This window comes from Arachis ipaensis, chromosome B05 (genome assembly GCF_000816755.2).
Source record: "Arachis ipaensis cultivar K30076 chromosome B05, Araip1.1, whole genome shotgun sequence".
Classification (NCBI taxonomy): Eukaryota; Viridiplantae; Streptophyta; class Magnoliopsida; order Fabales; family Fabaceae; genus Arachis; species Arachis ipaensis.
In genome coordinates, this window is record NC_029789.2 from 109,750,651 (window position 1) to 109,762,786 (window position 12,136).

At 30.5% G+C, this 12,136-nt stretch overlaps 5 non-coding genes across 5 annotated transcripts; all 5 read right to left on the bottom strand.

The window, feature by feature from the left end:
* On the bottom strand, positions 918 to 991 carry TRNAI-AAU. The gene has a single exon. It is a non-coding gene; the product is annotated as a tRNA-Ile (tRNA).
* Positions 2,031 to 2,104, bottom strand: TRNAI-AAU. Its single transcript has one exon. It is a non-coding gene; the product is annotated as a tRNA-Ile (tRNA).
* On the bottom strand, positions 4,118 to 4,191 carry TRNAI-AAU. The gene has a single exon. It is a non-coding gene; the product is annotated as a tRNA-Ile (tRNA).
* Positions 7,677 to 7,750, bottom strand: TRNAI-AAU. The gene has a single exon. It is a non-coding gene; the product is annotated as a tRNA-Ile (tRNA).
* Positions 11,230 to 11,312, bottom strand: TRNAT-AGU. Its single transcript is given in 2 exon segments — positions 11,230 to 11,265; positions 11,275 to 11,312. It is a non-coding gene; the product is annotated as a tRNA-Thr (tRNA).

A 12,136-nucleotide genomic window follows, 5' to 3' on the forward strand; every position in this document is an offset into this window, starting at 1 on the left:
TTTTCTTTTTGTGTTTGTCATTATTTAATATTTATCACTCTCAATAGGTAAGCAAACAATTTTTTGAGTGATATATTTAACTAATAAAACTGGGAAAAGTTTAGGGGGCCAGCAACTTTATTAAATTCTGGCCAGCATGTAACAGCAAAGAAAAGTGAGTCATTGGATGAAATCTCACACCAATCTCACATCATTAAAATCATTATTGATGGTTATTTGATGGCTAAAATCACAAAAGTTGCTGTCCTCCTAGCACTCCTCATAAAACTGGAATAATCTAAAAATCTTACTTCATTTGATGACATAGTGAAATCCAAACTCCTCCATATCATTCCACATGAAATCTACTTATGAAACAAATTAAGATTAGAAAGTTTTATAATTTATCCTTCACTATGAATGCATCGAGATATTTAAAAACAATTGGCAAGAGTTAACTTTCATTTGGATTTTGATTTATGGCCCTCTTAGCAATAAAGGAAGAATGGGATGTGATTGTTAAGTTGGTAACATAAAGAGTATAAATTTCAAAACACTAATCTATGTAAATTTTGCAAGAAGTTTTGCTTTTTTTACCAAGGTATATAGAACTTGTCAAAAACATGTACTTTCAAGTATTAGGGATAGAGCTTCCATCAATTTTTCTTACATGTTCCGGCAAACTTTTTTGATAGGAAGACAATTATGTAGTACCATAACAAGTGCTATAATTTGCTCCATATACGTATTGTTTGGTAGAAATGTGTTTTAAAAACTTCCATCGTATCGTTGTTAAGGTTTTATACGCAATTCAATTTCTTTCTTGGAACAAAAACTTATAAAAGATAAAAAGGAACATATCAACACTCCTCGACATGGATAGGCCATTATTTTTATACTTTGAAAATTCATGGGTTTAAAAAACAAATTTCTTCTAATGGCCCATGCAGGTCTCGAACTTGCGACCTTCGCGTTATTAGCACGGCGCTCTAACCAACTGAGCTAATAGGCCTACATATTTCTTTTCTTAGTTTATCAACATGTATAAAACTTTTAATTTCCCTGTTAATCCGTGTTAATAAAAGTTTTCATATTCTATTTCTATAAATCATCAGGGTGTATCACAGCACATTAGTGATATCATTATATATCTGTTTGTGGTATTCCAGTATTAGGTGTATTTTGCCCTGCTTGATTCGGAAGAAAGAGCTAGAATTAATATATAAATAATTAACAAATCAATTTAAAACAGGGCGATATATTCAATGTCTTTGCTTGTGAGAAAATAAAAGTACGCGAATTAGGAAAATTAGAAAAAAAAATCTTTGAACATATAAGGAATTTTGTTTAGTTGGTGTGCACTAAAGAATATGATATAAATTTCGCACCTCGTATTATATTTGAGAGCTTTGCATATTATGTTCAAAAGTTATAGCATATCCAGCTCGTTTGCCAAGGTTAAAATGTAAAACGAGAACGTTATGGTGAACAACGCTTAAGATACCATAGAACTCCCCATTTGCTTTTTCCGACTTGACCCATGGAATACCAAAACAATTGGCAAGAGTTAACTTTCATTTGGATTTTGATTTATGGCCCTCTTAGCAATAAAGGAAGAATGGGATGTGATTGTTACGTTGGTAACATAAAGAGTATAAATTTCAAAACACTAATCTATGTAAATTTTACAAGAAGTTTTGCTTTTTTTACTAAGGTATATAGAACTTGTCAAAAACATGTACTTTCAAGTATTAGGGATAGAGCTTCCATCAATTTTCCTTACATGTTCCGGCAAACTTTTTTGATAGGAAGACAATTATATAGTACCATAACAAGTGCTATAATTTGCTCCATATACGTATTGTTTGGTAGAAATGTGTTTTAAAAACTTCCATCGTATCGTTGTTAAGGTTTTATACGCAATTCAATTTCTTTCTTGGAACAAAAACTTATAAAAGATAAAAAGGAACATATCAACACTCCTCGACATGGATAGGTCATTATTTTTATACTCTGAAAATTCATGGGTTTAAAAAACAAATTTCTTCTAATGGCCCATGCAGGTCTTGAACCTGCGACCTTCGCGTTATTAGCACGACGTTCTAACCAACTGAGCTAATAGGCCTGCATATTTCTTTTCTTAGTTTATCAACATGTATAAAACTTTTAATTTCCCTGTTAATCCGTGTTAATAAAAGTTTTCGTATTCTATTTCTATAAATCATCAGGGTCTATCACAGCACTTTAGTGATATCATTATATATCTGTTGGTGGTATTCCAGTATTAGGTGTATTTTGCCCTGCTTGATTTGGAAGAAAAAGCTAGAATTAATATATAAATAATTAACAAATCAATTTAAAACAGGGCGATATATTCAATGTCTTTGCTTGTGAGAAAATAAAAGTATGCGAATTAGGAAAATTAGAAAAAAAAAATTCTTTGAACATATAAGGAATTTTGTTTAGTTGGTGTGCACTAAAGAATATGATATAAATTTCGCACCTCGTGTTATATTTGAGAGCTTTGCATATTATGTTCAAAAGTGATATCATATCCAGCTCGTTTGCCAAGGTTAAAATGTAAAAGGAGAACGTTATGGTGAACAACGCTTAAGATACCATAGAACTCCCCATTTGCTTTTTCCGACTTGACCCATGGAATACCAAGTTACAATGCATAGAAGAAAACGTTTCATATTGTTCGAACTTTATACCCATGATTTTTTATGCCTAATGTGCTAGCAAAACAACAAATATAGCATAGTTATGGTTCACAAATATGAAGTTGTTAAGAAGAAAATGAAATTCGATAAGAATTTTATTATTACAGTTGAAAAAGATTGTGGCAACTAACTTAACTATAATGATAGGTTTCTGGTACGAAGATATCTAAAATTTGTAGTTGTAAGGGTAATGTGTGCTAAATCTTGTACTAAAAAGAATACCAATATCACCCCTTAGATTGGATAATTAGCTTTTGTTTTCTTTATGACATTAGAGTATAGACCAAATTTTGATTAGAAGAATGGCGCCAAACCTTTGCATGGTCAAAAAATGGTTGTTTAAGTGGAGTTCTAAGGTCAACGAATGATCGGAACTAAAACTTGGAGTTGAATTCAACCACAAATGAAGTCTTCTTTTTATTGTCTTTCTTAGCATTGTTGGTTGATGCATTAAAGGATGCTATGTTTATAAACGATTAACAGAGAGTAACATTATCTTTTCTTTTTGTGTTTGTCATTATTTAATATTTATCACTCTCAATAGGTAAGAAAACAATTTTTTGAGTGATATATTTAACTAATAAAACTGGGAAAAGTTTAGGGGGCCAGCAACTTTATTAAATTCTGGCCAGCATGTAACAGCAAAGAAAAGTGAGTCATTGGATGAAATCTCACACCAATCTCACACCATTAAAATCATTATTGATGGTTATTTGATGGCTAAAATCACAAAAGTTGCTGTCCCCCTAGCACTCCTCATAAAACTGGAATAATCTAAAAATCTTACTTCATTTGATGACATAGTGAAATCCAAACTCCTCCATATCATTCCACATGAAATCTACTTATGAAACAAATTAAGATTAGAAAGTTTTATAATTTATCCTTCACTATGAATGCATCGAGATATTTAAAAACAATTGGCAAGAGCTTAACTTTCATTTGGATTTTGATTTATGGCCCTCTTAGCAATAAAGGAAGAATGTGATGTGATTGTTACGTTGGTAACATAAAGAGTATAAATTTCAAAACACTAATCTATGTAAATTTTACAAGAAGTTTTGCTTTTTTTACTAAGGTATATAGAACTTGTCAAAAACATGTACTTTCAAGTATTAGGGATAGAGCTTCCATCAATTTTCCTTACATGTTCCTGCAAACTTTTTTGATAGGAAGACAATTATGTAGTACCATAACAAGTGCTATAATTTGCTCCATATACGTATTGTTTGGTAGAAATGTGTTTTAAAAACTTCCATCTTATCGTTGTTAAGGTTTTATACGCAATTCAATTTCTTTCTTGGAACAAAAACTTATAAAAGATAAAAAGGAACATATCAACACTCCTCGACATGGATAGGCCATTATTTTTATACTCTGAAAATTCATGGGTTTAAAAAACAAATTTCTTCTAATGGCCCATGCAGGTCTCGAACCTGCGACCTTCACGTTATTAGCACGACGCTCTAACCAACTGAGCTAATAGGCCTACATATTTCTTTCCTTAGTTTATCGACATGTATAAAACTTTTAATTTCCCTGTTAATCCGTGTTAATAAAAATTTTCATATTCTATTTCTATAAATCATCAGGGTGTATCACAGCACATTAGTGATATCATTATATATCTGTTGGTGGTATTCCAGTATTAGCTGTATTTTGCCCTGCTTGATTCAGAAGAAATAGCTAGAATTAATATATAAATAATTAACAAATCAATTTAAAACAGGGCGATATATTCAATGTCTTTGCGTGTGAGAAAATAAAAGTACGCGAATTAGGAAAATTAGAAAAAAAATTCTTTGAACATATAAGGAATTTTGTTTAGTTGGTGTGCACTAAAGAATATGATATAAATTTCGCACCTCGTATTATATTTGAGAGCTTTGCATATTATGTTCAAAAGTGATAGCATATCCAGCTCGTTTGCCAAGGTTAAAATGTAAAAGGAGAACGTTATGGTGAATAACGCTTAAGATACCATAGAACTACCCATTTGCTTTTTCCGACTTGACCCATGGAATACCAAGTTACAATGCATAGAAGAAAACGTTTCATATTGTTCGAACTTTATACCCAAGATTTTTGATGCCTAATGTGCTAGCAAAACAACAAATATAGCATAGTTATGGTTCACAAATATGAAGTTGTTAAGAAGAAAATGAAATTCGATAAGAATTTTATTATTACAGTTGAAAAAGATTGTGACAACTAACTTAACTATAATGATAGCTTTTTGGTACGAAGATATCTAAAATTTGAAGTTGTAAGGGTAATGTATGCTAAATCTTGTAATAAAAAGAATACCAATATCACCCCTTAGATTGGATAATTAGCTTTTGTTTTCTCTATGAAAATAGAGCAGAGACCAAATTTTGATTAGAAAGAATGGCGCAAAACCTTTGCATGGTCAAAAAATGGTTGTTTAAGTGGAGTTCTAAGGTCAACGAATGATCGGAACAAAAACTTGGGGTTGAATTCAACCACAATTGAAGTCATCTTTTTATTGTCTTTCTTAGCGTTGATGGTTGATGCATTAAAGCATGCTATGTTTATAAACGATTAACAGAGAGTAACATTAAGTTTTCTTTTTCTGTTTGTCTTTATTTAATATTTATTTCTCTCAAAAGGTAAGAAAACATTTTTTTGAGTGATATATTTAACTAATAAAACTGGAATAATCTAAAAATCTTACTTGATTTGATGACATATTAAAATCCAAACTTCTCCATGTCATTCCACATGAAATCTACTTATGAAATAGATTAAGATTAGAAAGTTTTATAATCTATCATTCACTATGAATGCATCGAGATATTTAAAAAAAATTGGCAAGAGCTTAACTTTCATTTGGATTTTGATTTATGGCCCTCTTAGCAATAAAGGAAGAATGGGATGTGATTGTTACGTTGGTAACATAAAGAGTATAAATTTCAAAACACTAATCAAAGTAAATTTTGCAAGAAGTTTTGCTCTTTTTACTAAGGTAAAGAACTTGTCAAATACATGTACTTTCGGGTATTGGGATATAGCTTCCATCAATTTCTCTTACAAGTTCCGGCAAACTTTTTTGATAGGAAAAAATTTATGTAGTACCATAACAAGTGCTATAATTTTGTCCATATACATATTGTTTGGTAGAAATATGTTTTAAAAACATCCATCCTATCGTTGTTAAGGTTTTATACGCAATTCAATTTCTTTCTTGGAACAAAAACTTATAAAAGATAAAAAGGAACATATCAACACTCCTCGACATGGATAGGCCATTATTTTTATACTCTGAACAGTATTAGCAGTATTAGGTGTATTTTGCCCTACTTGATTCGGAAGAAATAGCTAGAATCAATATATAAATAATTAACAAATCAATTTAAAACAGGGCGATATATTCAATGTCTTTGCTTGTGAGAAAATAAAGTACACGAATTAGGAAAATTAGAAAAAAAAAATTCTTTGAACATATAAGGAATTTTGTTTAGTTGGTGTGCACTAAAGAATATGATATAAATTTCGCACCTCGTATTATATATGAGAGCTTTGCATATTATGTCCAAAAGTGATAGCATATCCAGCTCGTTTGCCAAGGTTAAAATGTAAAAGGAGAACGTTATGGTGAACAACGCTTAAGATACCATAGAACTCCCCATTTGCTTTTTCCGACTTGACCCATGGAATACCAAGTTACAATGCATAGATGAAAATGTTTCATACTGTTCGAACTTTATACCCATGGTTTTTGATGCCTAATGTGCTAGGAAAACAACAAATATAGCATAGTTATGGTTCACAAAAATGAAGTTGTTAAGAAGAAAATGAAATTCGATAAGAATTTTGTTATTACAGTTGAAAAAGATTGTGGCAACTCACTTAACTATAATGATAGCTTTTTTGTACGAAGATATCTAAAATTTGAAGTTGTAAGGGTAATGTGTGCTAAATCTTGTACTAAAAAGAATACTAATATCACCCCTTAGATTGGATAATTAGCTTTTTTTTTTCTCTATGATAATAGAGCAGAGACCAAATTTCGATCAGAAAGAATGGCACAAAACCTTTGCATGGTCAAAAAATGGTTGTTTAAGTGGAGTTCTAAGGTCAACGAATGATCGGAACTAAAACTTGGGGTTGAATTCAACCACAGTTGAAGTCATCTTTTTATTGTCTTTCTTAGCGTTGATGGTTGATGCATTAAAGCATGCTATGTTTATAAACGATTAACATAGAGTAACATTAAGTTTTCTTTTTCTGTTTGTCTTTATTTAATATTTATCTCTCTCAAAAGGTAAGAAAACATTTTTTTGAGTGATATATTTAACTAATAAAACTGGAATAATCTAAAAATCTTACTTGATTTGATGACATAGTAAAATCCAAACTTCTCCATGTCATTCCACATGAAATCTACTTATGAAAGAGATTAAGATTAGAAAGTTTTATAATCTATCCTTCACTATGAATGCATCGAGATATTTAAAAAAATTGGCAAGAGCTTAACTTTCATTTGGATTTTGATTTATGGCCCTCTTAGCAATAAAGGAAGAATGGGATGTGATTGTTACGTTGGTAACATAAAGAGTATAAATTTCAAAACACTAATCTAAGTAAATTTTGCAAGAAGTTTTGCTCTTTTTACTAAGGTAAAGAACATGTCAAATACATGTACTTTCGGGTATTGGGATATAGCTTCCATCAATTTTCCTTACAAGTTCCGGCAAACTTTTTTTATAGGAAGAAAATTATGTAGTACCATAACAAGTGCTATAATTTTGTCCATATACATATTGTTTGGTAGAAATATGTTTTAAAAACTTCCATCGTATCGTTGTTAAGGTTTTATACGCAATTCAATTTCTTTCTTGGAACAAAAACTTATAAAAGATAAAAAGGAACATATCAACACTCCTCGACATGGATAGGCCATTATTTTTATACTCTGAAAATTCATGGGTTTAAAAAACAAATTTCTTCTAATGGCCCATGCAGGTCTCGAACCTGCGACCTTCACGTTATTAGCACGACGCTCTAACCAACTGAGCTAATAGGCCTACATATTTCTTTCCTTAGTTTATCGACATGTATAAAACTTTTAATTTCCCTGTTAATCCGTGTTAATAAAAATTTTCATATTCTATTTCTATAAATCATCAGGGTGTATCACAGCACATTAGTGATATCATTATATATCTGTTGGTGGTATTCCAGTATTAGCTGTATTTTGCCCTGCTTGATTCAGAAGAAATAGCTAGAATTAATATATAAATAATTAACAAATCAATTTAAAACAGGGCGATATATTCAATGTCTTTGCGTGTGAGAAAATAAAAGTACGCGAATTAGGAAAATTAGAAAAAAAATTCTTTGAACATATAAGGAATTTTGTTTAGTTGGTGTGCACTAAAGAATATGATATAAATTTCGCACCTCGTATTATATTTGAGAGCTTTGCATATTATGTTCAAAAGTGATAGCATATCCAGCTCGTTTGCCAAGGTTAAAATGTAAAAGGAGAACGTTATGGTGAATAACGCTTAAGATACCATAGAACTACCCATTTGCTTTTTCCGACTTGACCCATGGAATACCAAGTTACAATGCATAGAAGAAAACGTTTCATATTGTTCGAACTTTATACCCAAGATTTTTGATGCCTAATGTGCTAGCAAAACAACAAATATAGCATAGTTATGGTTCACAAATATGAAGTTGTTAAGAAGAAAATGAAATTCGATAAGAATTTTATTATTACAGTTGAAAAAGATTGTGACAACTAACTTAACTATAATGATAGCTTTTTGGTACGAAGATATCTAAAATTTGAAGTTGTAAGGGTAATGTATGCTAAATCTTGTAATAAAAAGAATACCAATATCACCCCTTAGATTGGATAATTAGCTTTTGTTTTCTCTATGAAAATAGAGCAGAGACCAAATTTTGATTAGAAAGAATGGCGCAAAACCTTTGCATGGTCAAAAAATGGTTGTTTAAGTGGAGTTCTAAGGTCAACGAATGATCGGAACAAAAACTTGGGGTTGAATTCAACCACAATTGAAGTCATCTTTTTATTGTCTTTCTTAGCGTTGATGGTTGATGCATTAAAGCATGCTATGTTTATAAACGATTAACAGAGAGTAACATTAAGTTTTCTTTTTCTGTTTGTCTTTATTTAATATTTATTTCTCTCAAAAGGTAAGAAAACATTTTTTTGAGTGATATATTTAACTAATAAAACTGGAATAATCTAAAAATCTTACTTGATTTGATGACATATTAAAATCCAAACTTCTCCATGTCATTCCACATGAAATCTACTTATGAAATAGATTAAGATTAGAAAGTTTTATAATCTATCATTCACTATGAATGCATCGAGATATTTAAAAAAAATTGGCAAGAGCTTAACTTTCATTTGGATTTTGATTTATGGCCCTCTTAGCAATAAAGGAAGAATGGGATGTGATTGTTACGTTGGTAACATAAAGAGTATAAATTTCAAAACACTAATCAAAGTAAATTTTGCAAGAAGTTTTGCTCTTTTTACTAAGGTAAAGAACTTGTCAAATACATGTACTTTCGGGTATTGGGATATAGCTTCCATCAATTTCTCTTACAAGTTCCGGCAAACTTTTTTGATAGGAAAAAATTTATGTAGTACCATAACAAGTGCTATAATTTTGTCCATATACATATTGTTTGGTAGAAATATGTTTTAAAAACATCCATCCTATCGTTGTTAAGGTTTTATACGCAATTCAATTTCTTTCTTGGAATTTTCATATTCTATTTCTATAAATCATCAGGGTGTATCACAGCACATTAGTGATATCATTATATATCTGTTGGTGGTATTCCAGTATTAGGTGTATTTTGCCCTACTTGATTCGGAAGAAATAGCTAGAATCAATATATAAATAATTAACAAATCAATTTAAAACAGGGCGATATATTCAATGTCTTTGCTTGTGAGAAAATAAAAGTACACGAATTAGGAAAATTAGAAAAAAAAATTCTTTTAACATATAAGGAATTTTGTTTAGTTGGTGTGCACTAAAGAATATGATATAAATTTCGCACCTCGTATTATATTTGAGAGCTTTGCATATTATGTCCAAAAGTGATAGCATATCCAGCTCGTTTGCCAAGGTTAAAATGTAAAAGGAGAACGTTATGGTGAACAACGCTTAAGATACCATAGAACTCCCCATTTGATTTTTCCGACTTGACCCATGGAATACAAAGTTACAATGCATAGATGAAAATGTTTCATACTGTTCGAAATTTATACCCATGGTTTTTGATGCCTAATGTGCTAGGAAAACAACAAATATAGCATAGTTATGGTTCACCAAAATGAAGTTGTTAAGAAGAAAATGAAATTCGATAAGAATTTTGTTGTTACAGTTGAAAAAGATTGTGGCAACTCACTTAACTATAATGATAGCTTTTTGGTACGAAGATATCTAAAATTTGAAGTTGTAAGGGTAATGTGTGCTAAATCTTGTACTAAAAAGAACACCAATATCACCCCTTAGATTGGATAATTAGCTTTTTTTTTCTCTATGACAATAGAGCAGAGACCAAATTTCGATTAGAAAGAATGGCGCAAAACCTTTGCATGGTCAAAAAATGGTTGTTTAAGTGGAGTTCTAAGGTCAACGAATGATCGGAACTAAAACTTGGGGTTGAATTCAACCACAATTGAAGTCATCTTTTTATTGTCTTTCTTAGTGTTGATGGTTGATGCATTAAAGCATGCTATGTTTATAAACGATTAACATAGAGTAACATTAAGTTTTCTTTTTCTATTTGTCTTTATTTAATATTTATCTCTCTCAACAGGTAAGAAAATATTTTTTTGAGTGATATATTTAACTAATAAAACTGGAATAATCTAAAAATCTTACTTGATTTGATGACATTGTAAAATCCAAACTCCTCCATATCATTCCACATGAAATCTACTTATGAAAGAGATTAAGATTAGAAAGTTTTATAATCTATCCTTCACTGAATGCATCGAGATATTTAAAAAAGATTGGCAAGAGCTTAACTTTCATTTGAATTTTGATTTATGGCCCTCTTAGCAATAAAGGAAGAATGGGATGTGATTGTTACATTGGTAACATAAAGAGTATAAATTTCAAAACACTAATCTAAGTAAATTTTGCAAGAAGTTTTGCTCTTTTTACTAAGGTAAAGAACTTGTCAAATACATGTACTTTCGGGTATTGGGATATAGCTTCCATCAATTTCCCTTACAAGTTCCGGCAAACTTTTTTGATAGGATGAAAATTATGTAGTACCATAACAAGTGCTATAATTTTGTCCATATACATATTGTTTGGTAGAAATATGTTTTAAAAACTTCCATCGTATCGTTGTTAAGGTTTTATACGCAATTCAATTTCTTTCTTGGAACAAAAACTTATAAAAGATAAAAAAGAACATATCAACACTCCTCGACATGGATAGGCCATTATTTTTATACTCTGAAAATTCATGGGTTTAAAAAACAAATTTCTTCTAATGGCCCATGCAGGTCTCGAACCTGCGACCTTCGCGTTATTAGCACGACTAGCACGATGCTCTAACCAACTGAGCTAATAGGCCTACATATTTCTTTTCTTAGTTTATCGACATGTATAAAACTTTTAATTTCCTTGTTAATCCGTGTTAATAAAAGTTTTTGTATTCTATTTCTATAAATCATCAGGGTGTATCACATCACATTAGTGATATCATTATATATCTGTTGGTGGTATTCCAGTATTAGGTGTATTTTGCCCTACTTGAATCATAAGAAATAGCTAGAATCAATATATAAATAATTAACAATTCAATTTAAAATAGAGCGATATATTCAATGTCTTTGCTTGTGGGATAATAAAAGTACGCGAATTAGGAAAATTAGAAAAAAAATTCTTTGAACATATAAGGAATTTTGTTTAGTTGGTGTGCACTAAAGAATATGATATAAATTTCAAACATCGTATTATATTTCAGAGCTTTGCATATTATGTTCAAAAGTGATAGCATATCCAGGTCATTTGCCAAGGTTAAAATGTAAAAGGAGAACGTTATGGTGAACAACGCTTAAGATACCATAGAACTTCCCATTTGCTTTTGCCAACTTGACCCATGGAATATCAAGTTACAATGCATGGAAGAAAACATTTCATATTGTTCGAACTTTATACCCATGGTTTTGATGCCTAATGTGCAAGCAAAACAACAAATATAGCATAATTATGGTTCACAAATATGATGTTGTTAAGAAGAAAATGAAATTTGACAAGAATTTTGTTATTACAGTTGGAAAATATTGTGGCAACTAACTTAACTATAATGATATCTTTTTGGTACGAAGATATCTAAAATTTGAAGTTGTAAGGGTAATTTGTGCTAAATCTTGTACTAAAAAGAATACCTATATC